The following is an 18,280-nucleotide window of genomic DNA, read 5'->3' on the forward strand; positions in this document are numbered from 1 at the left end:
GATACTCGTCGATATATCTGTGGGGTTGCTGCATCCTAGCGAAGGACTCGTTCCTCCAAGGTGCCCACGTAAAAGTTAGCGAAGAGACCACCAGTGGGGAGCCCATCGCCACGCATTCCTTCTGGCGGAACATCTGGCCACGGTGGGTGGAGAAGAGTGCCTTCTTGGTGCTGACCTCCAGCAGCATACAGGAGCGAGGCTTCGGGTATGCTGAGAGGCGCTGTTGATTGACCCCTTGTTTTGCAATATATTTCTCTCCAGCTCACCAGCTCCCTCCTCCTCTCCCGACAATACCTTACTATTTTCATCTCTCTCTCTCTCTCTCTCTCTCTCTCCTCTCTCTGGTCTCGTCTCTCTCTCTCTCTCTCTCTCTCTCTCTTCTCCTCTCCGACACTGATTTTTTGCAATTGCTTCCACACCAAAAAACGTCCTCCTCGCTTTTTCAACAGAAGATATCTTGAAAGACGTCTCTCTCAGATTCACAATTCCTCTCTCCATAAACGGTAGTTGTGGCTTGAAATCAATCTATATATATATAAATATATAGTATATTTATATATATATAAAATTTCTATATATATATATAAATATATATTATAAAAATATTTTATACATATAATTATATAATAGATATATAATATATATATAATAATATCTATATATATATATATATTATATATATAAATAAAGTATATAGATATATAATATATATTTATATATATCTATGTATATATATATATATATATATAATATATAATATGTATACATATATATATATATATATTATATATATATATATATATATATATATCTATATATATTAGTAAAGTTTTAACTAAATAAAAATATGGAAGTTTTTAGTCCATATATATAAAAGACTAAAACTAAAGAGGTCAACCAGATTGCTTGCAGGAATGTGATCAGACTAGAGACGCTAAAGATGACGTTACAATAAGTATGTAGGCTAAGATAACATGCCGTCACCTGCAGTCATTCAATTGTTTATAAACTTTAGTCCAAGCTTCCTGCTTGAGACAACTACCGCGACCTATAATTCAAACGGCCTACGTGATCTGTAGCGTGTCTCATTTTGATTGTGTTCGTATGTAACTATGTCATCTGATAGTATGTTCATATGTTCGAGCTACTATCTGCTTCCTTCATAACTTGTAACAGAGATGTAGAAGGAGCAGAACAGAGTTAGCTATCGTCATTTAGAAGACCTGTATCTCTTTTACCTAAGCTTTTTATCATGTAGAGAGAACAGAAGTAGCCATCATCATTGGCAGAAGCGATCAAGCTATCGTTATTAGAAGACTTGTACAATCATATCTATCTTCAGCATGTAAACTTCAGAAGAATATATATATTTTTATACTTCGTGTTTTCTACAAGAACCTCCTCACCATGAGTTTAACACATCATCGTCATAAACAAGAAGATAATCCCGACTTCGTAAGTGATCTACAAACCCCAAAACACTCCATTGAAGATGGAAGTGCAATACCAACCGACTTAGCGTAAGATTATCGCAAGTCTAACATTACCTCATAGGGCGCCTTATCATACAAGGCACAAGCCCTAATATATATATATATATATATATATATATATATATATATATATATATATATATATATATATATAAGTTAACCCCTCCACAGAGACTGGAGGGGTATATACGTATAAGATTTACTTCTTCGAAGTATGTTGGTAGCCATGACCTTAGAGCAGTAAGGCACTGAGTGATTAAGAATAAAAGGATTACTAAATAAATCAAGTTCTCAAAGAAACAAATGTTTAACTGAATAAGTTAAAATTCAAAATCCAAATAATGCACCACTGTTATTCAAACAGAAAACCCAAATAACCCTGAGGATTGGACAAAACCTGTTCACCTCTTTCTCTACAATAACTAACATTAGTTTATTCATAAAATAGGCAACTAGAAAAGTTCATAATCCTCTTTCACCATTTCCATGGAACTATCAGTTAAGTTTCCATTGAAGTTGCCAGATGGGCCAGAAACGTCTGTTTGAAAAAAAAAAGAAAGAAAAGGGACCCCACATAAATAATTGCAAATAAACTAAAATGATATAAATAAAAAAGTCATATGGAAAAGGATATCTCTGAAATAAGTGTTTAAATTATAAAAAGACAAATGGCTTGAAAGTATGCTTACCCATTTCAGCTGTGAGCAATAACACTTAACTAAAATACAACTGCGTAGGGCCATCCTCCATACTAGGCCTCTTCTACCGACGTGAGTGCTTCTCCAAACTTAGTTATCTTACCCTCCCATTATGTAGGGGAAACAGCTCATACGTACACAAGCACAAATTTTCTCACAAGACAACTCCCCATAATATGACGTCATTGCACTGGAACAGATGCATGACGTTATATACAGCTCATTATCACACCTATAAATCTACCCAAAACCAGATCCTTGCTTCTGCTCATGCACGGACATAATCCGTGGCCTGTCTTGATGAGGCAGTGACTTCCACCTGACGCCACCCAAGTGCTGCGTCAACATTTCTGGAACTCACTTTGTCTCCGTGGGAGTTAACACTGAATCTGTCCTTTTAAGACTCTGCTTGTTTCCATGGGCGTCAAAATGATATCTATCATTTCAAAGAATGTCATTACTCATCACATCTGCTTATCAACCATCGTCAACAAAATAAAACAATTGAAAAATATACATATATATATATATGGATGACCTCTCACATAGGCTATCAGTTAGTTAAAGTGGCGGGATGTTATTTAAACAACATGATTTTAAACCATTTGTTGTACGCAGATGATATTGTTTTATTTGCTCCTTCAGTAGGTGGGCTGCAGCAACTTATAAAAATTTTTTGTGATTTTATGTCTGACAGACTTTTATTGTTAAATGAAAAGAAAACCAAATGTATAATTTTTTCTAAGGGTAAAAAAAAAGATCTGCCCCCAAGTAATATATCACCTACTGTTGTAAAAATACACATATAGATTTCGTACCGGAAATGAAGTACCTAGGAGCTTAATCTTACTGCTCAAAATTCGGACGATTGCCCATGTAGAATATTTGTACAGAGGTCTATGTGCAAGGGCCAATATGATTTTAAGGAACTTTTTCTAAATGTAGCAATGATGTCAAGAAAATGTATTTTTCAGAGTTTTTGTACAAGTTTTGATGGCATGTCTTTGGTTGTCAGAGCAAAACAACAAACTATGAATAAGCTGATAATGAAGCAGACCACTAATGAATCGAGTGCATCAAGCAGAATGTAAAATTGTGGAGTTCATCAGTACAAAATAAAAAACGAAACTGAGTGTTTTATTATTGACAAGATTACGAATAGGCCATATAAGACTAACCCACGAGAGTATTAATTAATGATAAAAACCTCCACCCCAAGGGGGGGACCCATCCCTCATTGCAATGTCTACAATACAATTTTAATTTTAAAAACAGTCAAGCATATTTTATGTGATTGCCTAATTTTTAATGGACAAAGAAATTGATATTTATGGCAATAATCACTATCAGAAATACTATCAGAGTCGGATCATTTTTCTTTATATAGTGTTAAAAAAAAGACTGATTTGATTAATAAAATTTAACATATTTATATTCTACTAAAATAGTAGATTTTGTTCGTTTTTATCTATTTCAATCTTTTATAAGTTAAATTCATATTTTTAATTCCAGTCTCAATTATCCTCATTTACATTAATTAATTTATTGTAATTCATTAACTACCATTCCAATCACATCCCAACTTGTAGACACGCATTTTATGTGCGCATTTTTTAATAATTTCCCCCGAATGTTTTCTGGCCAGCACTGTAGAGTCTAGTTAGACTCATTGGGCTGGTAAATATTAACTTTATAATTATAATAGTAAATAAAATCTCGCAAAAGTTAAAATTTTGCTTTTCTTTTAGAGAATGAAGTCTACTTATGTAGTTCAGAAGTTTGATTCAGTGCCTTAATTCAGTTCTGCAGTTGTCTTGTTTGATGATTAGAGGCTGCAGGTCGGCTACGTTACCGTACCCCTTCCCCACTCCAAAGCTGAGAAAAAGACATTTTTTTTTAAATTTAAATTTCACAGACACCAAATAAAATTAAAAAATAAAATGGACGAACTAACTGAATGCCATTTCAGTGACTAAATCTTCTGTGATACGGTTGTTGTTTATAAGCCTACTACTTCATTCATCGTGATTGATACTCGTCGACTGAAATTCTGTTCTTACAGATGAAAGCATATGCCTTTATATGTGGATCCCGCATCATAACTTTTCCATATATTTGCATAGTGACAGTTTATTTACTTTTCAACAATTATATATAAATCTAAGAAGTACTAAGTACATATGCGTCCTCTAAAGGAATAAATGCTATTTGTTAATATTGAAACATTTCCCAATCCCTGCATAAGAATTAAGGAGGAGTCGGGAATTTTAGAGAATCCGTCGATCTGTAAAACTCTTACCAAAACATATTGTGGAATTTGCCCTTAATTCGGTGAGTGTCAGAAATAACCGGAAAAGGAATTTAAATCTAGCCACCCCAACTAAGGATTGATTTCAGAAAACTATTATATATAAAAATCAGTTTTTCCACGACTTAAAATTATTGTCTTAATTATACCTTTAGGAGTTTATTTGTTACGAACAGATGCCAAAAGAGACAAATCTTAAATTCTTAAATTTAACTTCAACTGGGTTAGCTGTGATTGGTGGTACCTACTATTCAGATTTTACTTGGCTCTTATCCTCTGTCATTAAATAATGGACAAGCTGGCCTAATTAAGTGATATGAGATTAAAGTGAAAGATTATCATCGAGAATTTGCTAGATAATCTAGGAAAACCCATCAGCTTTAAATTCTTTACAATAGTGAATAGTCACCGAACTCGGCTTTCTCATCACCGCAAATAATACAAGATCAAATTCACAACTAAAATACAAACCTAATGTCTACATTTGTACTTGTATACTTAGAGTATTTTGTTTTTGAAGTCCTCATAAGTACAATATTTTCTGTTAAAAGTCCTCATAAATAGTACAATATTTTGTATTATTAGTCATCAAAAGTACCTGTGAACAATGTCAAGAATTCGCAAGTATACGTACTTATTATCTGCAAGAAGGTGTAGTACTTTCTTACAGGTTTGATTGGAATGTAGTAACTTGTAACCTTCATTTTTTCCCAAATCTCCGTATGGGGGTTATACATACGTGCTTCCAATTTCTGTTCAAAGAATTGAGGGATGATGAGTGAATAACTTTGGTCAGGAAAGCTGTGTGTATGGAATAGTAATTAGGAATGAAGGAGGCACAGGAAGTCATGGAAAGAGCTAGACTATGGGAATGTCAGGCAGAACGAGCGCAGGGGAGAGAGAGAGAGAGAGAGAGAGAGAGAGAGAGAGAGAGAGAGAGAGAGCGTATCACGTCTAACACCATAAAAGAGTAAAGTTGGCTTCAAGATAATTATGATGGCGACGAGATTGTTGGAAATATGATGCTGCCATGAAAACAAATCAGCCACATCTTGGTTACAACTAAAAATGTGGAATAGGTTACCTAATGCATCTGTGGATGTTTATGTGAGGAACAAATTCATTTCTGCTCTCTCTCTCTCTCTCTCTCTCTCTCTCTCTCTCTCTCTCTCTCTCTCTCTCTCTCTCTCTCTCTCTCTCTCTCTCTCTCTCTCTCTCTCTCTCTCTGTCATCTGCTATAGTTCGGAATTTTTTAATCTTCGTATTTTATGACTTTCTCCTTTGCTTCTTTTTGTTTTGATTTTAATCTAAAAGAAAATCTTTCCTTCAATCCTATGAGAACCTTGAGAATATAACGGAAGGCAGCAGTCTTGATGGTTCCTTTCCCACGTTAGGAACCCACTGGGGGAACAAGGCACTGACTACTTGTGTAAAACTTGGAATGCATGGAGGTGGGTGAAGGGAAGGGTGAATATGACCTATCAGACCACCACCTCATAGAAGTCCAATTCAATTGTTACACCAGAGCAAGAATGGCCAATCTATAAATGAAGCAAAAGAAATCAAATACCTGAAAATAACAGAAGGGTCCACCAGGACCATACCTCGAATATACAGAAAATAAATAAAGACATCAAGACAGACAGGGAGATCTTGGGAATCAGTTGGTGAAGCAAAAGCGAACATCCTAAAAGGAAAGCAAGATGAAATAGAGCCAGAATGGGTCACCAAAGTAATAAAGAAAAAAGGAAATAGTAAGCGAAATAAGGATATATAACAAATTAAAAAGGAAAGCCACAAGCAAAGAAGAAAAGAGATACTATGAAGAAGCATGTTATAGACAAAACAAAAAGTAGGTAGCTACAGATCATAATAAAGAAAGCATATGAAGAATATGAAGAAAATGTTAGAAATGAGATAATGAACTGACAAAACAGAGACAAAGGAAATCCTGGGAATATATAGACATGCAGAGTTGGAAAGACCACCTCAGAAAAAGAATGGATCAGGATATATGACGGAAATAAGAAGCAAGAGATTAAGGAAGAACCCCCAGGGAAAGAGCTAGATAAATTCTGGAAAACAATATACCAAAAGAAGAAAACAAAATAGGAGAAATATGGAATGAGAGCAAGAAGAAGAGTATAAACATGACATGGAAGAAATGATGAAAAGATTAGACACCATATGATATACCATATACCATTAAGAGAACACATGGATAGAGTGTATGACCTAACAAAGACAGAAAATAAACCTACGGAAGAAGTCAATATATAACTGAAGAAGATGTAAAAAAATCAGCTCGAGAAAATGAGGTCAAATAAAGCACCGTGGACAGATGGAATGCAACCAGTTGTGTTCAAACTATTCTTACAAAGCACCAACATTCAAAGAGAATTGGCAGAATGTTTAAACAGCATACTGAAAGGTAGGAAAACACAGAGCAGCTGGCTTAAGAAGAAGATGAAAAAAACAACACTTACACCCAAGTAAACAACACTCCACGGTCAAAGATTTCTTAGGTTCAATTAGACATTAACCAAGTGTATCATTTAAAGAGTTTTCCATGGGGAATCCTAAAAACCAAAAAGAAAAAACCAATGTTTAGAAATATAAGGAAAACAAATGAACTGCAATTGGGCTTTACTTTACAAAGAAGAGGAATGATCATTTATATCTAAGAATATTTCATTAGAAATTGCATTTAAATATTGCATTTAAAAATAGATTTCTAAAAAGCATTTGACTCCGTTAATAGCAAAAAGCTCATAGAGGCCTGATGGTTAATTGCTTTTACTTGCTTTATTTGCAGATCTGCTGATGGGAGGTTGAAAATAGGAGAGAATATATAAAAGAATTATGGTATTGCAGAGGGAAAAAAACTTAAAACCAACATAAACAAAGAGAAAAAAACAAGCAGGGAGTCGTTTCAAAAGCAAATTCCACCTAATACTACTAATACTTATCATCTTTTATTCTAGTTATCTATTAATGAAATATATAATCTGTTTTTTAATGATTTCTCCAATGATTATATCTAACGTTCTCCTTTTCATCAATTAGTATTGAATCAAAACATCAAACGGGAACCTCGAACGAGAAGTCCTTAGGAGAGACGACGCCCAAAACATAAACAAACTGTCATTACTTGAATACATTATTCGCCTTATGAATATCAATAAATTACCCAGTTTGTTAGTAAATTACATGAATTCTTAATTATATTCTCATTTATTACTTACAATTATCCACCAATTGACTTATTAGAATGAATGAAAACAACAGGAACCACTTCTAAACCAGAACACAAACATGAACACTGTCAAATAGAAGACGCCCCTTCAAAAATGTAAACAAAGAGACGCCATTTGACTGGCTCAGTAGCGAAACTTCTATTCAACCGTCTTTTTATCTTCTATAATACCTAATTGCCGTCTTTATAATCGAGACATTCATAAATAATCGTAATAATTGATAAATTTCAAGCTAACTGATAATTACTGTAATAATGTGAGTTATAGATGTTTATAGATATATATAATTAACTTTCTACTAGTTATGGTACTCGTAGGTTACTCAATGTAGACCGTAGCCTTCTATGGGGTCTTAACCTGAGACTGTCTAAATTAAATGAGTTATATTCTATGATATCTTAATGATTTACTCATAGGTTAATGTCAAGTTCAAGTTATAAGTTTCTGTAGGATCTCATTGCTGTAGGCTACAGGATGCCTGTATCCTGTATCCTGGCCTACTTTATCCTAAGACTGCCTGGTTCAATGTTACTGTATGATTTCTTAATGATTTGACAGAAAATTTTGGGTACAGCAATTTAACCTAGGTTATAGCCTCATGTCCTAGGTTATTTTTTCAATTGATCATAATACAAGTAGAGGGGGATTTAGCCTATGGTGCACATTGTCTTTCACCAGTGATTTTTGTTTCTTTTTACAGGTATTTCCAAAAAACCCATTATTTGTCGGAGAAATCATACCTATTCTCGAATATAGCCTAACCTACACTGGTAATCAGTACCATCCTTAATATATGGTAGCCTAGCCTACACTACACTGTATGCTCTATACATATGTGGTATAGTAATTACTTAAAAAACCAGATAATTCTCTACATTCAATGCAGCTTGACTTATGATAATTCAGTACAAAGAGAGATTGAGTAACAATAACAAGAGTTAGCCTAGCATTTAGGGTAAACAACCACAGACGATGCATCGTCATCGTGTGGCCAGGCCTTATTCACTCAATATTTTATTGGTGAAACAAGAATACAATTACAACTTTAAGCATACCATTCAAAAGATTGCAGTTTCGTCAACATAATGTGATATATGAAAGCCGCTATATGAACTAAAATTAGAATGTGAGCTCTTCGTAAAATATGTTTTCAAGGCAGTTTTGAAATCCAATATGGTGGCAATCGCGTACTGGCTGTTCTAACCACAGACAATTCACCATCTTTCCCAGCCTTCCCAGCGCTCATTTGAACAATATTAGCGTATATATGTAACGTTTATTCATCTTACTCAAGATTGCAGTTGTCATCAGCACAATAAAACAACATTTTGTTGCCTATATTAGTGAAAGTAGGAACTTTTTATTCCCAGGGTCATGGTTTGAACCGAATTCATTTTTACCTTGTAATCGGTGGTTTTATCCTTACCGCCATCACAACTGAAACTTCACAGTGCTTATTTGATTGTAATTATACACATTTTGGTCTTAATGCACTCCAAATTGCACATGAACCACGTTGCTGTTCCTGGTTCCTAAGCACTCACTCCACAAACACAGTTACGAGCAACAGACGACTACACTGTTTATGAGGTGCAAAGCTTTATAACCTTACTTGTTTACTTTACTCATTATTTAGTTTAACTTTACTTTGTTACTTCAAAATGTTTATTTAATTCATGTTTATTATCTCATTTTGCAACCAAATTAACCCCGAAAATTACAAATATTTCTGATGAACTTACGAGAAGGCGACGTGATGAAAAAGGACTCATCGTTGCCAATCTAGTGGAGCTTCACACATACACCAATGCATTTACAAACTGTTTCCATGAATTCTAGTTTTCTTAGTAATGCAGTAATGATAAAATTGCTGTAATATGTATATATACTAAAAATAGATATGCTAATTTCACTTATTTCCCCGGTTTTGTGTAAGTACCCAGTTTGGAGGGTAAACGCATACCAATTGACAACACTGATAAATAATTGAAGAGCGCAAAGCGCCCCAAAGAATGCCGTAGTCCCCTTGAATAAGTAGTGGTTGGCAGCCGTGTTTACGATTGTTGTGATGAAAGTGCCCCGGCGTCTGTGAGTACAAGTGGTGTGCGGATTTAGCACAGGAAATGGGAAGTTTGTTGACACAAGCAACTCTGCAAACATCGAGATGGTGTCAATCTTCTAAACATTTTTAATTGTAAGTAAAAATGTCTAAAGTGTCATGGGGGTAGTGTGCACTGCGTTGGCCACACTTTTCATTACTCTCTGTTTAAATCTTAAAATATGGCCTTAATTTCTAACTTTGGAGAAAATACTTACTTCGAAAGGAGAGTAGAGGTCTTGAGCTCCTGCTATCATCACCAACAACTCATGACTGATGACCATCTCCGGTGTTAGGGGACGTGTTAAAGTACCTTTTCGGAGGGTGGCCAAAAACACAGTAGTTGGTGAGTTGGCCATCCAGTCGGTTGTTTACCCTACTATGGTATATTGTATACATATACAGTAACCTAGCCTACAGTATACTATGTACTACAAGTACGATATAGTAATTATTAATATGAGCTAATTTTGGAAGTTCATTGCATTCTGACATTTGGTAATTCAGTACAAAAAGAAATTCAACACAAAAAGAGAATCTGATATGATAATTTATTATAAAAACAAATTGAACACAAATCAGATTCAGTTTGACATTGTAATAATTTAAGGTGTAAGGCTGCATTTTTTCCATGAATCTTTTAATAAGTCATATATTCCTTCACTGTATCCAATAATATATGTATTCTCTTATTATTGTATTATAGAATACTACATAGTGGTCATTGTTTGTGTTTGGCAATCTGCTGATGGCAGATACGAGTTTATTTCGCTGCTGTACTTAACTCAATTCTTGCTTCTAGTTAGCATAAATGAATAGTATCTAGATATTTTACTTATATGGGACAAGGTCATTTTTCGTTATACGATGTGTTTTCAAGTTGAAATATAACTTGAATACATCCCGTTGTGAACTACATTTTTTCTTTGCAATAGATTGCGTTGGTGGCATGTTTATTGTGTAAAAAAATTGATTCAGTTCGCTATTTTCATTTGATTTTATTGTGATACGAACTGTATGTTCCTTATCTTTTATCAGCGCAAAAGCAATAGTAAATATGTTTTTTCATGCCAGGTATTTTGGTTTAAAATAGTTTTTTTTATCTATTTCATCTACAATTGTGTTTGATGGAATATCAAAGTTTATAGGAAATTTTATCCTTGTTGCTGATGCACGATAATAGTCATTTGCAGCTTGAACATTGTTTTCTCAGCTTCAGCTACAACTTGAAGTTTATATTTACCAGTATATTACCATCAATCTTTTATCCATAGGGAATAAAGTTATTACATAGAAATATATCAGTCCTGTTCTACATTACGTCATTTATAGCATAACTACCGGTAACTTTTACTATTGTACGAGGTGGTTGGAATACAAGCAAGATGGATGTTATCCAGTTCAGTTATTTCTCGTTCAGTTGTTCATGGCTGTACACATTTATGTACCGAGTATAACGTTGAAACTACTTTTATCATTCTCTTTACTATTTTGAACTTACTTATCTAGAATATGGTATAAAGACCCGGTATGCCATCCATCTTTATGCTTCACTTACTGCATGGTAGTTCTACAAATTTTTAATGTTAGATTTGATAAACTTACTGGTAAATCTTGTCCTAGAATGAGAGAGAGAGAGAAAAAAAATCACCTTTTTCAGACTGGTTACGTTTGCTCCATGTCTTTATTCATCATATCCTCTAGTTAAATGAGTTAAAAAAGCTTTCATTCACCAGATTACAGGAAAGCGGTCTCTGATTCCTTGGTTCATCCAGGGGAGGATGAATGTTTTGGCGGACGAATTGAGTCAAGGTCAACAGGGTCTTTCATCAGAATGGACTCTTGATTCTAAGGTTAGGCTCTGCCTTTTGGATTATATGGGGAAAACCAGCGATAGATCTATTCGCCACTTCCAGCAACAATAGACTCCCTCTATTTCATCTCCAGTTCAAGATCTGTCAACGTAATGCTGCTGGACTGCTTTCATCAGAATGTCTCACTCTCATTGTAACATTCAGGCCAAGATGGGAATGGTTTCCAGATCTTCTCAGTCTACTTGTAGACTTCTGAGACTCCTACCATCCAAGAAGTTGCTACTCAGACAGTCGCATTTTGCAGGGTTCCATCAAGGGTTGTCTGCTCTGGCCCTGACAGGCTACAGACTGTCAGGAGCCTTGTTAGAGCAAAAGGCTTTTCGAGAAAGAGCTTCGGAAGCTATCGCCAAGTGTAGAAGAGCTGCTTTTAACAGACTGTACCAATACAAGTGGGGAGCATTTAGAGGATGGTGTAAGCAGAATAAAGTCTCTTCTGAGAGTCTCTATAAGCAAAGATAGCAGATTTTCTTGTTTTCCTAAGAGTATCTAGACGCTTGGCTCCTTCGACGATTTAACCCTTAAACGCCGACTGGACGTATTTTACGTCGACATTTTTTTGTCTCTCGGGTGCCGACTGGACGTATTTTACGTCGACATACAAAAGTTTTTTTAAAAATTCACGGAAAAAATACTTTAGGCCTACCAGCCGAAAACTCTTGAATCACGCGCCTTGGGGATGCTGGGAGTTCAAGGATCAAGGTGTTGTTTTGTTTACAATCGTTACGCAGGCGCGCAAGCGCGAATTTCTTTCTTGCCGCACTAAAAGTATCTGTGACACATCTCGGAAATTATTTCGTCACTTTGACATAATTTTTGTACCATTTTAAATTAGCCGTTACATGAAGTATTATATATGAAAAAATGTGCGCATTTTTATGAAAAATACAACAAAAAATATTCATGATTGTAGCTTTTATCAGTTTTGAGATATTTTCATATAAATAACGATAAGTGCCAAAATTTCAACCTTCGGTCAACTTTGACTCTATCGAAATGGTCGACAAAACGCAATTGTAAGCTAAAACTCTAATATTTTAGTAATATTCAATCATTTAACTTAATTTTGCAACTAATTGGAAGTATCTAGCACAATATTTCGATTTATGGTGAATTTATGAAAAAAACTTTTTTTTCCTTACGTCCGCGCGGTAACTCTTCCGAAAAAATCATACATGCGATTGTGGTAATGTTTGCACCATTTTAAATTAGCCGTTACATAAAGTTTTATATATGAAAATGTGCGCAATTTCAGCACAATACAACTAAAACAAAACAACCCATGGTTGTAGCTTTTTATCAATTTTGAAATCTTTTTCATATTAAAAATGATAAGTGACAAATTTTCAACCTTCGGTCAAATTTGACTCTACCGAAATGGTCGAAAACGCAATTGTAAGCTAAAACCGCTTATATTCTAGTAATATTCAAGCATTTACCTTCAGTTTGCAACAAATTGGAAGTCTCTAGCACACTATTTCGTTTATTTATGGTGGAATTTATGAAAAAAATAAACATTTTCTTTACGTCCGCGCGGTAACTCTTCCGAAAAAATCATACGTGCGATTGTGGTAAATGTTTGCACCATTTAAATTAGCCGTTACATAAAGTTTTATATATGAAAATGTGCGCAATTTAATGTAGAATTCAATCTAAAAAAATAATTGAAGGTTTGTAGGCTTTTTCTCATTTTTGAAATATTTTGCATATAAATCACGATAAATAGAAAAAAAACCACAGTTCAGTCAACTTTGACACTACCGAAATGGTCGAAAAAAAAAAAAAAACGCAATTGTAACGCTAAAACTCTTACAGTCTAGTAATATTCAGTCATTTATCTTCATCTTGAAACAAATTCGAAGTCTCTAGCACAATATTTAGATTTATGGTGAATTTAAAAAAAAATCTTTCCTTCTTCTCAGCACGCGGATTCTCAGCCACAAATCTCCGAAATGCGTACGTTCCATTCTCGGAATATTTGCTCCGTTTCATATTAGGCATTTCATAGAGTTTTATATATGAAAATGTGCGCAATTTCATGTAGAATAAAACGAAAATAGTTGAAGGTTGTAGCTTTTCTTATTTTCCGAAATAATTGCATATAAAAAAAATATATATATAAAAAATTCGACATTCGGTCAACTTTACCTAGTCAGATATGGTCGAAAAACTGCATTTGTAAGCGAATATTCTTACAGTCTTTTTTGAAAGAAATTGGAACTCTCTAGGACAATATTTAGATTTATGGTGAATTTTTGAAAAAATATCTGTACGTCCGTGCGTTACGAATTCATGCATTATTTTGTGATGAATATTTTTTTCTGTGTTGCTTTTATCGTTTTACAATGTGTTATATACCAAAATGATCGCAATTTAGTGTACATTACAACGAAAAAGAAGTAACTCGTTACCTAAATTTAACCGTTTTGCCCACAGCGCGATTTTGAATACAATATATATGAAATTTTGTTTTTTGTTTTTGTGGCTATCATATATCGCATTATTTATATATGATAAATGATAATTTTTTTCATTTCTGATGGTTGTATACTAAACTTCAGCCAATGACAAAAAAGGAGCCAAAAATGAACTCTTTAATCTTGAAAACTAAGTGCGCTGTGAATTTTTGAAAAAAATATTTTTTCCGCTTCGGCGCTCACTCTGAAAACACCTCCGGCACACGGGAGACATTTTTTTTTTTTTTTACCGCTCGGCGTTTAAGGGTTAAGGGTTACAGAGCGATTTTAGCAAATGTATTTAAGCACAGGGAGGTATAGACTTGTCTAATAATAGTGACCTTTTGGACTTGATTAAGTCTTTCAAAACTTCTAAGTGCCCAAAAAGATTAAGTTTTTGGAACCTTGACGTAGTGCTCAAGTGGCTTTCGAGTTCTTCTTTTGAACTGATGCAGTCTTCTTCGATGAGGAATCTAATCAAGAAGACATTATTCTTGGAGAAAAGAGTTGGCTTCTCACAAGGGGATGCAGTTTGCTCGTTAATGTTGAGTTTTCTAGCCAATAATGAAAAAACCCTTCAAAACCTTGGCCCTGCTCCTTCACAATCAAGAATTTGACCGATATTCTTTGGTCCGGAGGAAGAGGAAAGGACTTATACTCAATAAGAGTTTTTAGATGTTATCTCCACAGAACAGAGAAAATAAGAGGACCATCTACTCGCCTGTGGTGTTCGGTGAAGAATCCCTCTCTTCCTCTTTCGAAGAATGTGATCTCCCTCTTTTGGAGAGAATTTTTATTATTGAAGCACATTCTCAAGTCACAAAAGAAGATTATTCCCGTGTTAAAAGTCAAGGTATAGGAAGTCCGAGCAGTAGCTACCTCTCTGGCGTTCTGACATAATTTGCCGCTGTCTGCTATTCTGCAGAGTACCTTTTGGAGGTCAAACTTGGTGTTTGCATCTCAGTACCAGAAAGAGATTGAGACAGTGTTTGAAGACTATTTCTCTTGATCCTATTTCCCTAGCTGGCATGGTGTTAGGAGAAACAACATAGGGGTGGGTCCCTCTTTGTATTTTCGCCTTGTATCAAGGTTGCTGTGTTAAGGGAAGCTTGGGGTACTTTGACCTGGAGTACTCGCCAGTCAATTGTTTTTAATATGGTGGGTATAGGTTTTTAAGATGGTGTAGGTGACTTGTTGTTCTCTTGTATGCAGTACTGGTCTTCGCCCAGGGCAAGGGCAATATTGTGAAGTGCCATGACTCCAAAGGCACTCTTTGGACAGACATCGAAGCTCTCTACTACGTAAGATGAGCACCGACCAGAGGCAGTAATATCCTGCATTAGCTATCTTACAGGGTAAGGTACAACAAGCACTAACAGTGTTGACCGTTGTCTTTTTTCAAGAATCCTGCTATATTTTTTTAATTAAGCATACAGCCACAGGCCCCCATCCTTGCAATGGGTAATCAGCTGTATAATTACTCGGTAAGACACTGCAATAAGAATGGAATTTTTATAATGAAATTAAATTTTATTGCATACTTACCAAACAATTATTTAATTAAAGCCCTCCCTCCTCCCCACAGATTGATGGTTGGGCAAAGAGAATGAATTGACTACATCTGGTCAGTTGTACCTGTTCCTCCCTCAAGTGGCAAAAGAGATGATGTCACCTACATCGGCAATGTTTATTGTTCTGTTGATTTTTACAATGTTACTGTTATGTGTATGTATTAGTTGTTCCTACACAATATACTACTGGTACTGGTTTTCTTTACATTAGGAAGTACTTTAAGCAGAGCCAGTTTCATTTCGGCCCTCATGGGATGAAGATGTGTCTTGTGATTCTGTTTGGGCTGACTGTCGTTAAACTCGCTTTTTCCTGGTGGAACTTTCCTTACTTTTTGTATATGATGAAAATAATGTTTAATATTTATTATATACAAACCCTCGATTTGTGATAGCCTTGCATAGACCCTCTTCCTCCAGTGTGTGTCTTGGGCTAGAAGTCAAGGGTGTAACATTCGTCCCCTATTACATCCTCATGCCCTCTGCTTATAAGGGTGCGACAGTATATCTTTATGATTATTTGTGGGTGTTTCTCTTTGCTGTATGTGCTGTGGATGAGTTTGCTGGGATGAAACTTAGAAGGAAGGTTGCCGAGCATCGTCAGAAGTTTTTTCACTTCCGACAGAGACCTCGGTAGCCTCCCCTTTGTCCTCGTTTCTCTCTCCTGGTAATCTTTCCTTATAGTGTTCTCTCCTTTAGGATTGATTTCTCCTTCACCCTCTTTACTCCCTTGTTGGGCTAAGATGTTGGGGAGGGGTGTTGGGCAGTCGGGAGACCTCCTCACAAGGGCTTCCTCACTGGAGCGGGAGAAGTCCTTCTCTACTAATCATATTTGTTTTTGTCTTCAGGTTGACAGTGTACTAATCATATTTGTTTTTGTCTTCAGGTTGACAGTGAACATCATAGGCGCAGCAGTAGATGGCTTGATTGTCATTGTTGCTTTTCCTTTACTTTATGATTTTCAGCTCTGGCATTCCTGTATGCTGTGTCAATGCCTTGTTGTACATGTGGTTCATCAGCTCTTGTTTTGCTACCTGCCCCAGCTACCCTGATTGCTCCTGTTGCTGTTACTAATGTTCTTGTAGCTATTGTCTGCCAGGCTGCTCCTGTATGTTCTCCTGCCACAGCTGATGTTCATGTCACTAGGGCTGCTCCTGCCCTAGCCCTAACTGGCCTGGTGATGGTTGTTCTTCCTCCTGTAGAAAATGTCAGAGAGATTTTTGAGGAAGAATTCCTGTGAGATGACACTTTCTTCAAACTTATCCTCGCCTGTGTCTTGTGCTGCCTTTTCCCCTTCTTCCAAGGCTCATCAGTCAAGGAAGAAAAAAGCTGCTTCTCCTCCCTTAAGAAGTTACTTCATTGGGCTTCTAAGGGGTTACCTCCTTTCGGGGAGGCAGTGGGTTCTCTTGTCAGCTCTTAACGGCATTCAGGCTCAGGAGCAGAATCACATACCTCACAGGGTCTTGTGTATTCGGGAGCCATAGTTCTTAGAGACGATTATTGCTCATAGCTTGACTTGCCCACTTAGCTGGCTCGTTCGTTCACTGCCTAGTTCCAAATAATGCTTATATGTGATCTTCTCGGCTCACTCAACTCGGCTCAACCTGCTTTGATAAGCCGAATCGAGTATTCAGCTCTGTTTGAGAGAACTTTCCGCTCTCCTCAGGTTGGTGCTTTGCCATGGCATGAGCACCCTCCTTCCCGTGCTGTTGTCATCACAGGTTGATGATCGCCCATGGTTTACCTCTTTTGCGTTCTTCTAGCAGGACAGGTAGGAATGCCTTTTCTCCTTACCTGTTCTCTTGACTCTCTCGGTTGTTCCGAGAGGTGTAAGATGGACAGAGAGAATTCTGAGAGTTTGTCTCTTTTTCGGAATTTGGCTACAAGGTTTGGCATCTCAAGGGTTTTCTTTGGGATATGAATATCCTCGATTTTTAATTACCAGAGATCTTTGTGTACATTGATCTTGGGGGATAGTACTGTAGCTTCCCCTGTAAATAATCCTCACTGCTCGAGGCCCTTGCTCTTCCAGGAGAGACAAGATTTCTTAGGGGCGCTGCATTCTTTGCTTGTGAGGGTGTTCTCAACTAGATGAATACCTATCCTCCGAACAAGTTCATTTAGAGTTTCAAGACGCCCAGTCAAGCTTTATTCCCCTCTGCTGCCACGACAGGAGCCATTCTTTTTTACCCCAGAGAGGTCCTGTGCTGACTGCAGATTGCCCTGTCTCTGCTCTGCCCAGTGTCCTGTTGTTGCCTTAGAAGCCTCCCCTTGAGACACCTTTGCCTTCACTCTCTTCATTGTAGAATGAAGGAGCTCTGCTTCCAGTCCTTAATCCTTTTTCCTCTCTCGAATGATGAGGAAGGAATTAGGCTGGTGCTCGATCAACAGGACCTTTTGGCCTGCATATTCTCCTTGTGACATGCTTCTGTTATCAGATGCACCGACCGAGTATGATAGGCTCATACCTGTTAGGAATGTTGTATTCAAGATGTGCTACCAGATGATAAGTACCTTCTTATAACATCCTG

Source organism: Macrobrachium nipponense, chromosome 47 (genome assembly GCF_015104395.2).
Source record: "Macrobrachium nipponense isolate FS-2020 chromosome 47, ASM1510439v2, whole genome shotgun sequence".
In the NCBI taxonomy this organism is placed as follows: Eukaryota; Metazoa; Arthropoda; class Malacostraca; order Decapoda; family Palaemonidae; genus Macrobrachium; species Macrobrachium nipponense.